The sequence below is a fragment of the Colius striatus genome, chromosome 11, assembly GCF_028858725.1.
Source record: "Colius striatus isolate bColStr4 chromosome 11, bColStr4.1.hap1, whole genome shotgun sequence".
Lineage (NCBI taxonomy): Eukaryota > Metazoa > Chordata > Aves > Coliiformes > Coliidae > Colius > Colius striatus.
In genome coordinates this window covers 24,780,569-24,798,315 of record NC_084769.1, presented here as the reverse complement: position 1 = coordinate 24,798,315, position 17,747 = coordinate 24,780,569, and positions in this window count along the sequence as shown.

Here is a 17,747-nt window from a genome sequence, read left to right as displayed (position 1 = left end):
CAGCCCAAATAGCAGCAGCCTCTGTTTGTCTCAGCCCAGTGCTTCTATTTAAATGTTACTTTCATATATTATGTGGCATTAATTTAACTATAGCTCATTAAGGCAGAATGAAATGGTTAAATTAACTTATCAACCCATAATGATGATGAATGAGGTATTAATTCAGATACAAGCTGGGCAATTTGCAAGTTTACGCATTCTGATGGTTCTCAAATAACATTTTGAATAGCGGGTCAGCGCCTCAATCAATTACATAAGCATGTAAAGTCGGTCTCTCGGAAAAAAATCCTTTTTCATGCATATGCATTAAAACATGTTCGCAATTATCCTCGGAAATTGCCTTCATTGGATTAAGCAGCAGTCTTGGACGGGGGTTCTGGTCTTCCCTGTGCCTTTATTAAAGATGCGAGCAGAGCTGGCTGCAGTAGCCGAGGCGGGGTATTTGTTTAAACAATGTTTACCAAGGAAAGGCGAAGCGGTTGCAATGTGGTGCGTGCGTGCGTGCGTGTGTGTGTGTATGTGTGTGTTTTAACAACAATAGGCAAAACTTGGCTGGAAACGCTCCTGTGAATTCTCCAGCAAATTCTGAATCCCTTTGGAGAGAGCCAGCAACTCACTTCGAAGGAGCGCTGAGTGTTTTCCGAGGACACAATTAATTACTGTCCTCAAAGGGAGAGTTCTGATAAGTGTCCTTTACTTGGACTCCATTTAGGGATCCTGACTCATTATCCGTGAGTGGTCCTTGTAGAAGGAACGTTAGATGCGCGGGGCTGACACTCGGCTTTTACATGCTGTATTGTACAATAGGCGAAGTGGCAGGGGAAGTACTAATTATCTTAAGGCTAGCTAACAACGCAGTTTTCCCACTTTAACGGGTTGAAGTTAGTAATCAGCAAGAAAATCATCATCAGAAGCGGCTAAGAAATCAGGGTCACACATGGATTTCGACAGGTCCGTGCTAACGGAAGAGGAGTGCACGGAGCAGCAAGACAATGATTATAACCGATCCAGCCTTTCAGAAGGACTTGAAAGAGCAGATCCCACTGGCCGGATCCCAGCTGCCCTCCCCGGGCACATCGTGGCTTTTTAGACGTGTTAGAACCGTTTCGAAGCGTAGGCGTTACAGTCTTCGCTGCCGCCCGCCTCTCTGCAAGTCAGGCCTCGGCGCAATAGCATTGAGAATACAGGGTTCACCCCTAACAACGCCCTGGTTGAGGCTGGCCGGGTGCTGGCGTGCCCTGGCAGCGGGTTGGCATCCTTCTGGGGAGGGGAGTCCCGAGGGAAAGAGACACAGGACGGACATGACTTCTGACTCACCACCTTGAACGCTGAACAAAAGTGCGGTTAGAAAGAAGTCCTTTCCCTTCTACTTCGTCGTCTGGTGAAGCCATTTCTTGTTAATTAATTGCCACCAAATGATAAAACCAGAAACGACCCTCCTTTTCCATGACAAGAAAGTATATATATTTTTTAATGATTTGGGTTGATTTCCTTATAAGACGGCAGGAAACTGCAGTTGCCCTTTATGTGCTGTCTCGCCCCCTTTCCAGTCAGGATTGTTCCCTTCCTAGTTCTCCCTTTCTCCTTTGGCACCCTCTCTACAGTTCTGGTGACCAAACCGAGCACTGTGGCTCTGCGAGGGGAAACGCCAAAGCCTGTGTGAACATCCCACCCTCCTCCAGCCCCTCTAGTCCAGGGGCACGACCATCAGGGAGGCAGTAGGATTCGTAGCTTTGCCTACCTCTGCCCCCAAGACAAGGGAAGCAGAGGAGAGACGAGGAGCGAGGGAGCAAGGGGGAAACTGGGATGCAGGCTGCCCCCGCGGCTGCTGCCGGCTCCTCATGCTCAGGACGCTAATGCAAGGAGGTAAATGTGTCAGAGGGAAACTTTAAAAAGCCTAGGGTGTGAGCGGAGAGACCACTGAGACGGTCCCTGGCACTCGGAGCGAGGTAGCGGTTCGGCCTCGGGACCTCGGTGCGCCCCGCACCTCCCAGAACCACGGCCAGAGAAGAGCTGAGGGCTGGGGCTGAACACAGCGCGCAGGGAAGGGGCGGATGGCAGCGAAGGAGGCCGTGGAGAGCACCAAGGAGGCAGCGACGGCCGGGAACGGTGCCCCACGCCCGCCCCGGTGGCAGTGGGCTCTCCCCGCAGTCGGGCATGGAGCGGTCCCGCACAACTCTTCTACCTCGCCAGGCGTCTGTCGAAGGCAGAGCCTTTCCCTTGGCGGAGCACTGGGGGCCAGCAGCTTGGTACACTACGGGGCTCCGAGTGTCCCTGCTTAGTGCCGGCGGCCAGGCAACCCCCTGGCTGGCCTACATCGCCCTGCTCCGAGGCTCCTTGCGCTGCTGCTTGCTGGCACAAAACTCAATTATAACGTCTGTGATTACAACAATATATCTCCACCGTGCTCCACATGCTCGGGTGTCAAGGGTAGTGTTTTAGAGACAGTGCGAAGGGCAGCAATTCATATGGGAGAGCTGACAGTTCTTTGATGTGAAAATGATGCCCTGATTTTTACTCCAGGGTGCACCACCGAAGAAAGATTACGTTGTTTAAAAAGGGAAACTTAAACCCAGATGATAATAGTAACGATCCAAGGTGACGAGAAGTGAAGTCAATTTTGCAACTAGAAAAACAACCTCTGAAGGCCCTGTGCTGCCTGTTTGGTCCAAGCTAGTGAAACTAAATTGCTGATTAATCATGGATGATCTTTGCAGCTAAAGACAATCATCCGTGCTCAGGTTCCTATTATGACTGGCCTCTTGGACCCAGGGACTTATGGCGCTGTTTGAAGAGAGGCCTCAGACTCACAGTGTAGCAGGAGAGGCCCTAGTCTCTCCCAGTCATGTCTTGCTTTCACCAAAGACTCCTGTAACAGGGGAGAAAACCTCCCAACAACGTCTTAGCTGCTTTCTTTATACAATGATGTGAGGGACAGATTGTAGCTCGGTGTCATTCTTTAAAAAAACAAAACTAAAACTCCATCTACTCCCTTCTGCCTTCCCGGGATGTAGAGCAGGCAGGGCTGCCCATCATCTGCTTGCTTCCTACACAACGGGGAGGTGCCACTGCCGATGGGCTCGGGGTGCCAGGCTTCACCGGGGCTGCAGCCGCCTACCCACAGCGTCCCGTGAGAGCTCCCTAGCCGGTGGTGTGGCCAGCCCAGTCGGAGGTGGGCTCCTGCTCAGCGCCACCGCAGCCAGCCCACCCGCCCCGCCTGCTTGCCCTGCCTGCCTGCTTGCCTTGCCCTACCCTGCCCTGCACGCCCTGCTTGCCCTTCCCACCTCGCCGCGCCGCTGCGGGCAAGACGGTTCGTTTCTTCCAAATGCACCATCTGGTTCAAAGCCTTCCCGTTCTAACCAATGGCCAGGGATTATTATCACATTATTAAAACTCCCGTTTAGTGCACCTTAATGAGACTTTCACTCACTAGCGATGGGAGCGAATTTCAGAGTTAAACCGTGTTTCCAGGCTAGTCAAAAGAGGCTTTTTCCTAATTAAATTCAACTCCTCTTGGCATTCACAAGTTCAACACTTTATCCTCCTGGATGAGGTGGTCATCAGGAACAGAGCAGTTTTGTATGAGGAAACAGGAAAGCAAAGAAACCTGATTCAAAGAGTAAAAATCGTTTAGGGGTAATTGCTACAGAGCAAAAGTCATCTTTAGGATGCTTTTGGGGGTGTATTTCCGAAAGGGGTAAAGACCCTTCCTCTCCGTGCACACACCAGCCAGTTGGTAGGAGTCCTTCACGCTTAGCTTTTGCAACCTACTGAACTTGTCAGTAAAATTAAGCTTTCCCTTTTCCAAACTTCCATTCTTTTGCTAGCCCAGACTCAAAACTGCCTTACTTAGCCTGCATCGAGAAACCTCCACGCAGCAGTAATCAGAGGACAAAACGCATCCTCAAGACAACTAAGAAAGGCTTTGAAAAACTTCAGAGTAGAGAAACACAAACAAATAGATTTTCCAGTGCAGATTTATTACGGCTTCCGTCTCTTTTGCTGAGTGTGAGTCAGCCAGAAGGGGAAATATCGTCTCTCCTTGACAATGAATGTGCCTTAAAAATTACGAATCGAATCAAAGTTTCAGGAGCATTGAAGAAGCGCTCAGAAACCCGACCCCTGGCATTTTGGGTACCACTTCACGAACACAGCCTGTGCCTAATCAGGGGCTGCCTGCTTTCAGAGAGCGGAGCTGTCACCCGGGGGGACCCATGGGGCCCGGCGCGGGCGGGGGCTGACCCTGTCTCTGTCGGTGTCGCTGGCCCTGGCCCCGCTGCTGCCCAGGAGGAACCCAGTCTGCTCTTCCAGACCCGGGGTTCTCCTAAGCCCCCGTTACAAACACACTCTCTAGTCAACAGTCAGCGACTTCGCTGCCCCGAATCTTTCGAAAATCGTTTTTTTTTTTTTCTCGGGTCAGGTTTATGTAGGACCCACCGTGGTCCTTCCATCACTATGCTTAATTTAAAATACCAGGAAGATGTTATTTGTAAATTATATTACGCTGCTGTTCCGGCTTTGTTTTTCATAATTTTTAAAAATCTGAACAAATAAATTATATTAGCCATATGGCTTGATCATGTCAACTAATTTCCATTTTTGTACCGTAATTGTTGCTTAAACACTGCCAACTTGTTAGTTAAGGTGTTTAGCAAAGATCTCTGCAGTTCTGTCTTATTTAAAAGATGATTGAAATGACAATGAATACTCCAAGTAAAGTCGTAAAACCATACCTCCCCCTGTTTTTCACTTCCCATGTATTTAAAGAGTTTACAACAGCAGTAGCTGACCTGCAGCCTGATTTATACTTCTGGAATGGAGGCCATGAGACCATCAGGCTTTGAATTCAATCTACTCCGGTTTGTAATAGTTTGCTTAAGAGGAGCCGTTTTTTGGTATGCAGCAGGTAAGTAATAATTTTTCTTAGTTATTTTAAAGGTGTGTAGTACTGAGAATGTACAAGTGGTTCCACTCTGGCATTTGCACACTGCAAATATAAAACTTCACCCCTCAGTGATCTTAATACTCTGTCCATTAAATATACTCACTCATTTAAATGGGAGTGTATTTAACTGCTAGACAGATGGTCTACAGTGCACACAATTATAAAACAAGGGTTTGTGTATGTTGCCATATTTTAGACTCCAGATTTCCTGCTTCCCTATACATTTTTTTGCAAGTAGTTTATTTTTTCCATACAAAATACTAACACAGGTGTGGAAGAAGCCTGGAATTCATTTATTCTGCTATCAGAGATCCAGAGCATAGTCCTTCAGACAATTTTATTAATTTCCTGACAAGGATTTTTGCTACTTTGGAATATAATATTTTTATAGCACTTAAAAAACCTTTCTGAAATGCTCCTTAGGACACTGAGGTTTTAAATATTCGACAGATATCTCTGATTGTGTTTACTTTATTGAGCAAATACTGAAAAAATATCTTGGTGCCACATAAGCAAAACTGAAGCAATGACAAAGCAATGAGAGTTGGCAATTTTCTTAAGCTGTAGGATACAACAAATGGCAGGAGAAGGTAATAAAAAAGTTATGAAACACTAAATCTGAGGTTTGCATTGCAAACTGACTACATTTCTTGTAGGCTTGTCTCACTCAGGCACAGAGGAGTTGGTGTTGACTCATTGATGAGCTAATCAAGCATGTGTGTTTATCTTGCCCAAGTAGGGTGCTCCGAGATACTTCTCATGCAGGATTCTGTGGATTAAATACAGATTTGTTAATTTTCTGACCAGACTATCTATGGTTCTCCTCACTCCCATTGCTGCATAAAAACATTAACAAATTAACTCTCAGAATGACTCTACAAAGTGAGAATTTAATTCCATTTTACAACTGGGATCCCAAAAATCAGAGACACATGAAACCTCTATTCATTTTGTATGTCCCATGGAGGATACTGAGCTGATAATTTTGGTGTGGTTAGCAGTGTTATTTGTTCATTGCTTTGCAAAACAAAATATTGAATGCCATTTGAAATCTTTAACATGAAAACTACAGTCTGTGAGCAATTATGAAAAGCTGGATTAAATGTGCTTACCATTGTATGGAAGTTCTGTAGCAAGGCAGAGGTTGAGTTATATTAATCAAGGCAGCACTCATCTGTCCTATGAGACCGCTCCTTCCTGCGCTTCACAAAGCATTTCCAGCATCATTTAACTTCTCCCAAAAATGTCTGGGGTTTTACTGATACCAGACTTTTAGTATACAGCCCTGAGCCACTTTCACAGGAACATCTATCTGCCCTGGCTGAGTTCAGCCATTCATGCAGCAACAGAGATTAGGGTTTTATCCTCCACAACTACATCATAGTGCAATCACAGCTGGTGGAGCAAGGTGAGATAAGGCTGCATAAATCACCCTAAAACTGTCAGTTCCTGAGTTCCAAATGCCTGACTTTTCAATTATAACTTCTTTTGAAATAGTTCTTTGCATCCAGTTTCCTGGATTAAGGAATCAGTAAATGATCTATCTTTTCCCTGGATATCTCCCCCTATGATCCACTAGTACCTGTAACCATGCTGGGTGGACCTGTTAGACTAGTAAGTATAAGGGAGTGGCATATATACTGACATCAAGGGCTGGCATACATACTGCTATTTGCTAACACAATAACATCAAAGTTCAAGTGCGTCTGTTTTAAGGGACACAGATCCCTCTCTTGATGTTTCCACCCACTATGACCTCCTCTATTCATATTCAGTTTTTTTGCTCACTCACTTCCCCCAGTGTAGCTGGAGACTTACTGATGGTCAGAGCTTAGACCTTTCAATTGTCCCAAATAGTCATTGCGAGCCTGATCTAAAATTCAGTGAAATCTCTGGGATTTGGAACACACCTATGTACCTGCAACTAGATTAGATGATTAATGGTTTGTTTGAACAAAAAAATAGTTGCTTTTTTTGCTAGTAATTTTTAGCCACTTACCAGAAATCTACCTGTGTTTAAAGAGAAAGTATTACCCATGGACTCAGGTCAGGGGAAAGAAGGAAAGATTGGAAGCAGTATAACTTTTTCACAGGCTTATTAGATTTGAGAGACCTGGGTGTTACTGTTAAAACAAACAAATAAGCAAAGCATGGACTGTCCTTTCAGTTTTCTGTAGGCTTGCTTGATGGTTTTTCATTATGAACCTGGCAGAAGCAAGTTCTAACAAGCAACAGATTTAAAAGAGACATGAAGAATTTTATACAAGATGAACTCTGCAATGCTCATGACACAAACTATTCAACTTGGTGAGATATGTTACCAGTTCTGATAAGGCGTTCAGGGAACATACAAGCTGCCACAATTCGTACCATACCATTGCTGAGGCACTCAGCTCTTGCATGGCATAGAGCAAGACTACTTCTTCATCCACCTTTGTCCAATGTTGGGATACTGTGAACGCATAGTAGATTGGTTTCTTCGTGTTTTGGTCAGAGGGCTTGTTTTTTATCTTCTATGTAGCTTGTTTTATTGCCCAAACCAGGGAAATGTAAACTCTAGAAGAAACTGTGATTATCATTTGGGAAAAAAAACCAAGACATTTTAAGAGGGAAGGATAAAGACCCCAAAGCTCATCTGTATATCAGAAGGAAACTGAGTTCCGCAGCATAGTCTTTACATAGATCAATAGGCATACTGCATTAGCTTCAGTGTCTTGTGGATTTACTTTTGGCTACACTTCAGTGTTGATCAGTCCTTAGCCACATCACACAACTACTTCAAATAAAACTAAGAGATTGTTTTATCCATTCAGACTTAAGATCTAGAAAACAGAAATCGGTATACATCAGAGCTGTCATTCCAGCTCTTGGGGTTTGTTCAACTCTTGAGGTGTGGGCAACTGCCACTAGAAAGACCGTAACACTTTCATTACTCTCACAAGTTAGTCAGTCAGTCAGTCAAAAAATCTGTCAAAAAAATGAAATCCACATTTCTGCTCATTTGTCACTTCCTAGACATGTATAGAAAGCGCTTGAGAGAGGGGAATATTACCAATCAGTTAATTATCAGCTTCAGACAACGCAAAGTGTGCAAGTGAATAGCATCTTGCATTTTAATGTCTGCTCTGAGTCTAAATTAATGTGCTTAATTTTATCATCTTTACAGAGTTGCCCATGATGCATTATCTAAACATATGTGTGTAAATAAAGATATCTTAAGAATTTGTATGAAATAAATTTAAAAGAAAGGGTGAGATGGAGGAGATTGTTTTGTTCAAAGGGATTTGGTGTCTTTGAGACAAAACAATATACTTTTCTTCAAGGAAAGAGAATCCTATTTTTTATTGTCCATACTATCTCTGCTGATCTTTGTGGTTTCTTTCTCATGATAGAGTCCTAAACCTTTGGAAGCCATTTCCATTTAGAAATGTGAATAAGAAGGAAAAAGTAGGACAGAGGATTCCCTACTCACATTTGCATCCACTCAACTTCATAGAGAGAATAGTGATATTTTATCAAGTTAAACATGAATAAAAATTGTTTTTCAGAAAGGCATTGAATCATTTCTAGTGCCTTATAAAGCATTATCTGGTTGACAATGTCTGTTAAAATATCTGTTTATGAAATGCGGTGTTACTTCATGAAATTTACCATTTTGCTCCATGAAAAATGGTACTTTTACTCTGAACCCTGCCCTTCCTCCCCCTAAACCCAACAGAGACTTAGCAACAGAATCTTTAGTGTCAAGAAATGGGAAAGATGTCAGTTTTATGCTACATTAGAAAGACAGATATATATATTTCACCATTTTTCCTACCCTATTTATGATTGTTGCAATCACAAATAATGTAGCAGAGATCTAGTATCTACTGTATGTACTGCTACATCTTACTCCAAGGGTAACAGTAATTTGTCATATCTATTTCTCTTCAGGTTTTTATCTAGTATTTAACTCTGTCCATTCTTCAGGAGCCCAGGAGCATGACTGCATAGTATGCAGTGATCCTCTTTAAGGAAACTCAGTTGCTATGCAAAGGCTATATCCAAAAACCACCTGAGATAAACATATGACATGTGTCTTATTAAAAGGCTGGAATTCACAACTTGTTTGCCTGTGCATGTCACAACTTAGATGGCACAATTCAGATGATAAACCCAGAGTGTAATGGTTTTTATTCTAGTGGGTGGCATGCCATATATTATAACACATTGCAGTGCCTTCTCATACTCTGTAAAAGCACTTTCTGTATCATGATTTGAAACCAAACATTTGTTTAACTAAAATAAAGATTATTTTTAGCTAAAATTACATTTAGCTTTGATTAACCTAATTGCAGTTTACATATTGATTTAAGAACTATTATTTACATTTATGAAGAAAAAATGTATTGCTGTGCAGATAGGTCTGTGTAATTGGTTTGTAAATGAAAAATCCTGTTTAAATTTTTGTAGATTTTTTGTGAATCCTTGAACGTTGGACGTCCTGCTTGAATAGGTGATTATGCTTATAGGTTCCACAGCTCATATTTGGTCAGATCATGACTTTTTGGCAGGTAACTTTTTGGGAAAGTCTATTTCCATCTCCATTTGTCTCTATCCCTCTATAGTCCATACCACCTCCTAGTACCTTTCTCCTGACAAATCCCTGAACAATATCATACTCAGTTTACCTTGTGCTGCTACTAGCAGTTTTCCAGGTAAAACTCTTTCCTGTCCTATAGGATAAAGCATATGAATATTTGTCTGTCGGCAAGCTGTTGAAGAACAAAGTGTTCTTTTCCTTTTTCAAAGCAGTGTGCAAACCTCAACAGGAAGATTTTCCATGTTATGGTCCTTATGTTTCGTCTAAGTGCCTAACACATGAAAATTTTACTGATAATGATCAAATCTGAGTACTAAAATGCTTCAAGAATTTTACCTCAATCTTTAAGAAATATCACAACATTTATGTAGTCATTCTGGTCTCACATAAAAGTTATTGTACATTTTGAGGAGGTTTCCACAAGGATTTGGGACGTCATTATTCGTTTCTAAAAAACTCTCCAAATCTTTTTTTAAACGTTCAGTCTGAAAGACAGGGACTAGACTGAGCGAAATCTTCCATAAAACTTTCTATTCTCTTACTGACTCCATCAGAAAAAGTGCTTTCTACTGCAAGTTGAAAATACTGCTCAATTAAAGTGAGAGAGGGGAAACTGTTGCTTGAGTTTTGTTTGATAAATGTTCACCAGCTACCTGAGAAAAGCTACTGTCAAAACTAAGTAGAGATGATATTGCAGAATTAAGATTTGGAATTTTTATGTATGCCTGTACATTGGAGAAGTAATGCAGATGGGATTTCCCATGGGATCCTTGTGCAGCATTAAGGTTTATGACATTTTGCTCCTTGCTCTGCTGGATGTCTCACTGGCTCCACCTCAGACTTGGGATCAAAATCAGATATGTTGTCAAAGAGATAAATTTTATGAATTATATGATCCATCGCCTGACAGAGATGTTAGATGAAGTACTTGAGGTAATGATAACTGCAGTATTGAAGGAATCTATGCAAGATATGAACTATACGTGGCATTTTGCACTTTGCTTTTGCTTGGACGGCATACTGCATTTGGGCTTGAACTCAATTTCTTTTCTTGCACCTCTTGTAGTATATTAACATGCTGATTGACCACATTAACAAGATTAATAAAATGATGGGCTTTTTTTTCTTCTACATGTAAAGGAAGAAGGAAACAAGGAATCAATCAGAAAAGCACTGACGATGGCAGTTAACTGAGGTAATACCCAGGCCCTAATTATTCATTACAGAAAAAAAATTTTGATCTCCTCTTGACTTCCCAGCAGTATCAGCACTTGACTGACAAAAAGGTCTGTCAGGGACAAAATAACCCAGGTCCATTAGCAAATCCTCTGATTATAGCCTTTTACAGTCTCATTATAACTGGCTCTGAGACAACACCTTGCAAACTATCTCTCCCTGGACAATCAGAGTGACTCATTAGAGCTACATGGCACGAATATAAACACAAACAGCATCCTCTCACTCCTCACTCTCCTTAAGTTAAAGCATCTAACATGACACCCTGTTTGCACATGATGCACTCTAATGACCTTTAAACAAACTTGGGATATAACTCTAATAGCTCAGTGCTGGGTGTGAATTACGCGACCCATACAAAAACCTGGGTAAATACACCATCTACGGATGTAGCTGATGTTACCCTGCTGTCCTGGCTATGCTTCCATCCAAGCCTAATGAGTTTAAAGCTCACTCAAGAGTGCTTTTGATTGCACGTTTGATATATCCTTGAAATTGCCTGTGCTTTAAAATCTTGCTTCGTGTTTCTCTGTTGGGTGAAGTATTCTGTGGTAGTATTGTTTCCCACGGAGATACTTTAAAGAATGTAATGGAGTTGCATCTTGTTTGACAAACTAGACAGATCAATTCATCCAGTTTCCTAAGGCATGGAGTTTATATTAGTTTTTTGTTATTTTTTTTGTCACCCTTGGCCCACATTTTCAGCACATATTTCAGTGTGGATATGAAGCAGAGCTGCTGTGACTGCACTGTTCTACTGCTGATCTCGTTGATGATGTGAATGGAAATAAAGTCCAAGTTCCTGCTTCATCTCATACCTGAGTCAGAGTAGGAAGTAATATTATCAATACAGAAAGAAATGCCTCATTATTACCTAAGTCTCAGATAAAATATGTGAGCTGAAGTTGTGGCTGGATAAGTAAGGGTTTGGGACATAAGCTGGCTCTTATCTTTCTCTGAGAAGTGAACTGGGTTCTTGATGTAGAGAATTCATGACCACTGTCATGATTTTGTGTGGAGCTGTTTCTGGTAATGGGGTAGGGGCTGTAAAGATGGCTCCTGTGAGAAGTTGCTCAAAACTCTCCCCAGCTCTGAGCCAGACCCACTCAGGGGCTGAGCCAATTGGGTGCCTCCACGATCACTTTTTAAGAAGAAACTGGAAGAGGAAGCTTCTTCCTGTTCCTTCTTGCTGTTCTTTTCTCCTTCTTTTCTGGTTGCTGGTGGTGCAAGGAGTTGGAAGAGAGAGAGAAGTGACCATGAGGATCAGAAGGTCAGTGAGGGAAGAGAGGAGGAGGTGCTGGAGCAGAGACTCCCCTACATCCTGTGAAGAGGACTGGTGAAGCAGAGATTTCTTTGCACTTCATAAAAGACCCCATGTTAAGAGTAGTGACTATGGCCACAGGAGTCTGTGTCTTGTGTGAGAGACCCTGTATTGGAGCAGGGGAAGAATGCCAGGAGTCGTCCTCCTCTGAGAAGAGAGAAGTGGCAGAGCCCACCTGTGAGAGACTGACCACATCCCCCATTCCCTGCCTCCCTGCCCGTTGAGGGGGGAGGAGATAGAGCTATCGGGAGCAGTGAGCTGGGCCTGGGAGGAAAGGAGGGATGGGGGAGGAAGATCTTACAGTGCTGGTTGTATTTTTTTCATCATCCTGCTCTCTTTTTGCTTTTTGTTTTGTTCTGTTTCTAGTAGGTAGTATAATAAACTTTTCTTACTTTCCTCTCTAAATTCAGTACTAGAGTCTGTTTTGCCCAGAACCATAATTGGCAGCAAGCCCTCCCTGCCCTTGTCTCAATCCACAACAACCTTGGTTATCTTTCTTTTTTCCTTTCCTCCCATCTCTCTGGGGCCTCCACCATCCTAAGGAGGGTGGGGGTGGATGGGGGGAAGTAAGCAAGGGACTGTCATGGTACTTCATTGTTGGCTGCGCAAAACCATGGCAACCATCATCTGGATAGTCAGAGGGCTACAATCTGATTGTCATTTAAAACCCAGGATTGTATATGAGGTGGTGCACACATGGTGAGATTCACTTGATGAAGGAGAAAATTAATTTGCTAAATTAGCATGGATGTGTCTACCATAGAGTTGTAGTTTAGTATCCTTCTGCAGAGATTATTCTAGTTGCCTGCCTTTTACTGCTCTGCTTCAACATGGTAGGCTAAACTCAGAACACACTTAGATTCATTTCAGGTGAACTAAGCTGGATGGTATCTTCTTGCACATCAGCCACAAATGAACAGGACTGAACTAGAGCTAGCAGAAGTAGAAAGCCCCTGAAATATGTAGGATGCAGGTGTCAGGTCCTAGCACTGTTTGCACTACTTGCTAACAGAAGCATAATCTGTGACTTGCTGGCAGGCAGGCAGGAGGAAATGCTTCTAGGGATTATTCAAAGCTGCTATGACTTTCTTCTCTTGGTCTCTTATGGGAAACACTTTATCTGTTTATTTAAGTGAAATATTTTTCTTAAGGGAATAAGGGGAATATATCATGGTATCATTAGGAGAGCATGTTCCTCCCTGCATGAGCCTCCATCTCCTTGAAAAAGAAACTAATATTCTACCGGTCAAGTTATCCAACTCAAGTCTCAAAGTTAGAAATAGTCTTAAAATCAACCAGAGCTAGATCAACATTTAAATAATTAATGGGAAGAAAAGCATTTTGTCAGGGGTACAAACTGTTGAATGTTGTGAGATTCTAGCACACATTTTTCATTACAGTTAGTGTTTTACAGTGAGTGTTAATAGTTGTCATCTTGCTGGAAAATAATCTGTGACATTAGCAGGTGGGAGGCCAACATAGAGGAACAAAAATATTTCTCAGTCATCTTTCATATAGCTTTAACAATCAGGACAAAAAGGTGTTTTGATTTTTTTATTTAAACGAGGCTTTAATATAAACTTTATATTAAACTTTGCTTAAATAATAAAGCTTTTTTCTTCTGACTTTTAAACCAATATTAAAGCAGGTTGGAAACAAGTTTACAGTTTCTTCTACCAGACTCTCACACTGCTCGTATACAGTTATAACTGCTCCCCAGTCTGTCCCTTTTGTGTATTATAAACTTCTTCCATTTACTCTTTGAATGATACTGAGTACCCCAGCTGAGAGCTCATGGAATTACCAGTACAGTGAACGAGACAAATTAATGATGCCCAGAAGTGATATGCAGGGACATCATTATAACTGTATTATAAAACTCCAGTGTGTTTCTTGAGGGTGCTGCATAGCTTGGTCACTTGCAAACATTGTGTTCTTCAGGCTTCCAACCAGCATATACTCAGTCCTGAGCAAGCAGAAGAGTTGAGTTCAGTCAGAGATGGTTTTGCAGTGTTGAAGAGAGTAGGCAAAGCCTCCTGTACTTAATATGATAAGGTTTTACAAAAAGATGCAATCAGCCTGGAGGGTGGTGTGCATGTGGTCTGCAGTGTTACGAACTCATCACACTCCAACAAGGTGTTCTTTTTAGCCTTAGATGTAGATAAACCTGGTATAACTGAAAAATGGGTTGATGAAAGGTATTTTGTAGAGTGAAGTAGTACTCTGTTGTCATTGAGGCGTGTCAAACATACATTTGTCTCCAGGCTAGCAGATGGTGGAAAATGATCTGGTTTATAGTTGTTGCAAGAGCCTGCATTTGCAATTTTTTTTTGAAAGATGTCTTAATAAGTAATATTTTATATGTGTAGTAGCATAGGACCTTTTATGAAAAAGAGAGTATCTTGCATTTATTTTGACCCAGGTATTGCATGGTCTGTCACAGTTTGATTGTCTAGGTTTGTCATTCTCTTATTATGTAAAACTTAGACTCACCTAGTTTCAGGATCAGGCTTCATATTGTCACGAGGAAACAATTGTCTTGTTACAGTTTGATAGGATACCTCTAGCTCCTCCACTGTTGCATATATATGTCTTACTTTCAGAATTTCATCTCTATAAAATCTGTCTGTTAAAAAGGTCAAATTAAGTCCAAATGATAATCCAACATTCTTGACTAGAATATGCATTTTTAAAACTTCTATTAAAATAAAACCCATCATTAAAAGGGTGGGTACTTTACACCTTTTCAGCAGCCACTGTTACTCACAAAAGAATTTGGGGAAAGAGATAGCAGTACTGCACTGAAAGGGACCACTTAACCTTGGTTTGTCTTTGCTCCCTCACCATGCAAAGATAAGATGGCCTTTTCATTAGTTGGTACTTCTAGAGGCCAAATCAAACTGCCTTGCTGACTGAAGCAAGACCACAGGCTGTCATACTTTGCCTTGGCACAGTCTTGGAAATCTTAAAGTACACAGCCTGATATTTTAAATTTTGCTTATTAGAATGATTTTACCTTCATTTTGAACTAGTCATTATCAGGATTTCTGCATCAACGCCCCTCCCTTTTCCATCAGTAGCCCCTGAAGACCCTTTCCCATTCAGCAGTATGGAAATGGCAGGTGCCTGAGATGCTCTGACATGAGTTGACGAAGACTCAGTTGAAAAGCAAAGCACCCATTTTGCTGTTAAAAGACTATCTGGACTGTCTGTGAGGTTTGAACAATTCCAGCTTTTGGAGGAATTACTGCTTCTGTAGAAGAGTAATTTGGAATATTTGCCATTTTGAAAACACATTGTGCTTCATATAGCGCACCTACAACACAAAAGTATAATAATGCAGAATAAGAAAGTAAAATCTGAGCAGAATCCTTAAAGAATGCAAAACATCACAGGGGAATTAATAACTTAGTTATCTTGTGAAGCTGGGTGTGAGAATCATCCAATCTTTTGCTTTTTTTTCTTCCTATATGCAAATATGTCCATGTATATAATGTAATTCAGGAATATTTTTTCTTTTATTATAAAAATATTTGTATTAAAACACTATTTTTGCATTTCATCCTGTCTCTCTTATGAAGAGTCTAAGTTATGAAATGCATTAGTCGTTACATTTTAATTAAAGTGTCAGTCTTCTGAAGTTCTCTAAATGGAATAATTTCAGTGAAATAAGAAGAAAAGGTAGATTTTTTTTTTTTTGGATCATAATCTCTTATTTTATAAAACTCTCCAGTCAATGATGCAAAATGAATTTTGAAAACTAGAAATACTTACAGTAATGTTATAAGACAGATGAGTTGTATTATCTCTATTTGAAAAATGGAAAAACAGAGACAGGCCCTGGGCAACTAGCCAAAGACAGAAATTCCCAGCAAAACAAGAAACAACTTTTGAATCCCAAGGGGGCTGTACTTTCTCCCATTAAACATCTTAAACCTACTTTCTGCCAAATAATCCTAGCAGAAAAAAAGGTAAGGGACAAGGTGTACACACTGCTATGAAAAGGTTCTATGTTTTGTGGGAAAATGAGGTTTCATTTGCTCCTGGTATGCTCTGTTTCCCTTAACTACCTAGAAAACAAGAAAATGCAGCAAGGCAAAACTATGGCTGAACATGAATATTTGTTAATGTTAATTCTCTCCCTATGACTAAACGTTAATATTTACTAACTTTATTTGTATCACATGTTTGGGAGCTCTTTACCCCTCCACTGTAAGCAGTCTCTGTAGCAAGTGACTGAATCTCCAGGGACCCTCAAGAGAGCACTGCAGTGTGTTGTATCAGCAGAAGTAAGCCATGATAGAGCTGATGCACCTCTCACCGAGGACCTGAGCTAAAGCATAATGAGGTCAACAGGAATTTCAGTTACATATACACCTTTGCAGAACACTAGCTCAAGGGATAAGCACAACTCAAAGCATCAAAATAAAGCTTTAAAAGATGTAAGCAAGGCACAGTCCTAGGTGAGTGCCTCGCTAAAGGAGGAAATTTCACTCCAAGGAGAATCCTACTATTTTGATAATTTTTTCGAACTCAAGGGAAAAAACAGAACCTCCTAGTACTTAAAAAAAAAATTGCATTCACAAACCATCAAGAAAATATGAAATTTGCATGAGCTGTCTAAAGTTATTTTCGACCACAGTTGGCAAACAAAGTGCATTTTTTTTCCAAGACACTTTACAGAAGGAAGTATTCACTGGCCTTTTATCCTTTAAAGTCTGGTATTTACAAGTGAAGCTACTGGCCATCTAATTGCAGCTCAGAAGAACATCACACAATCTCATCTAATCTCTCTTGGTTGTTGTTATATTTAGTTTTCTGGGGGATAATTTACATATACCTGAACTGAATTTTAACTCAGATTAGAGGGAAAAAGATTTTAAAAATCCCTAATGTGATTTTCATGTGTAATTTTTCTAAACAAAAAGGTAAAGAGAACACTGCTCTCTGCAGTTACAATAATATCTGTCCTTATGGTGAGCAGAAAAGGCCAACAAATCAGAGACCATGCCAGTGATATCTAAAACAAGCAATAACTTTTCCTTCAGAGTAGGCACTTTATACTTTGAGTGTGAGCAACTCCCAGTTACGTCAGAACTATCCTACATACATAAAGGCCTTTAAGTCAAGGCAGATGCCTTTGCAGAGCTGGCGAATCTTCTAGTCCATATGAGAGTCTTACTCAGCTGGCCCCCAGGGCAAACTCTCCCTGGATGCACCTTTGCAGCACCATGTCCTATCTTCTCTCTTTGGTCAGCCGAAAGCCCAGACTTTGGTTATCTGGTGTTGAGAACCAAAACTGTAAAAGAAAACTCACTACTGGTAACAGCTATATACAAAGCAAAAAACCAGCCCTCAGTGGGTAAATGCCAGGATCAATTAACTCCTTCATTGATAAGAAGAAATTACTTTTATCAACCAAGGTCACATCCTCAGATCTATGAATGGAGAAAAGCCTTATGAACTTGGATCTTCCTCTGTATGAATGGAAGAAAGACACTATACCTGATTAAAATATTTCCACATAGTTCCTGCAAGCATCCCACCAGTCTGAGGAAATCCACATGGTGGGAGAGGAGGGAGATGGCATGGAAGTGAAAGGAAGGTGGTGGTATATAAAGGGAGTGAGCCCTATGGTATTTTCCTGTGGGATGAATACTTCA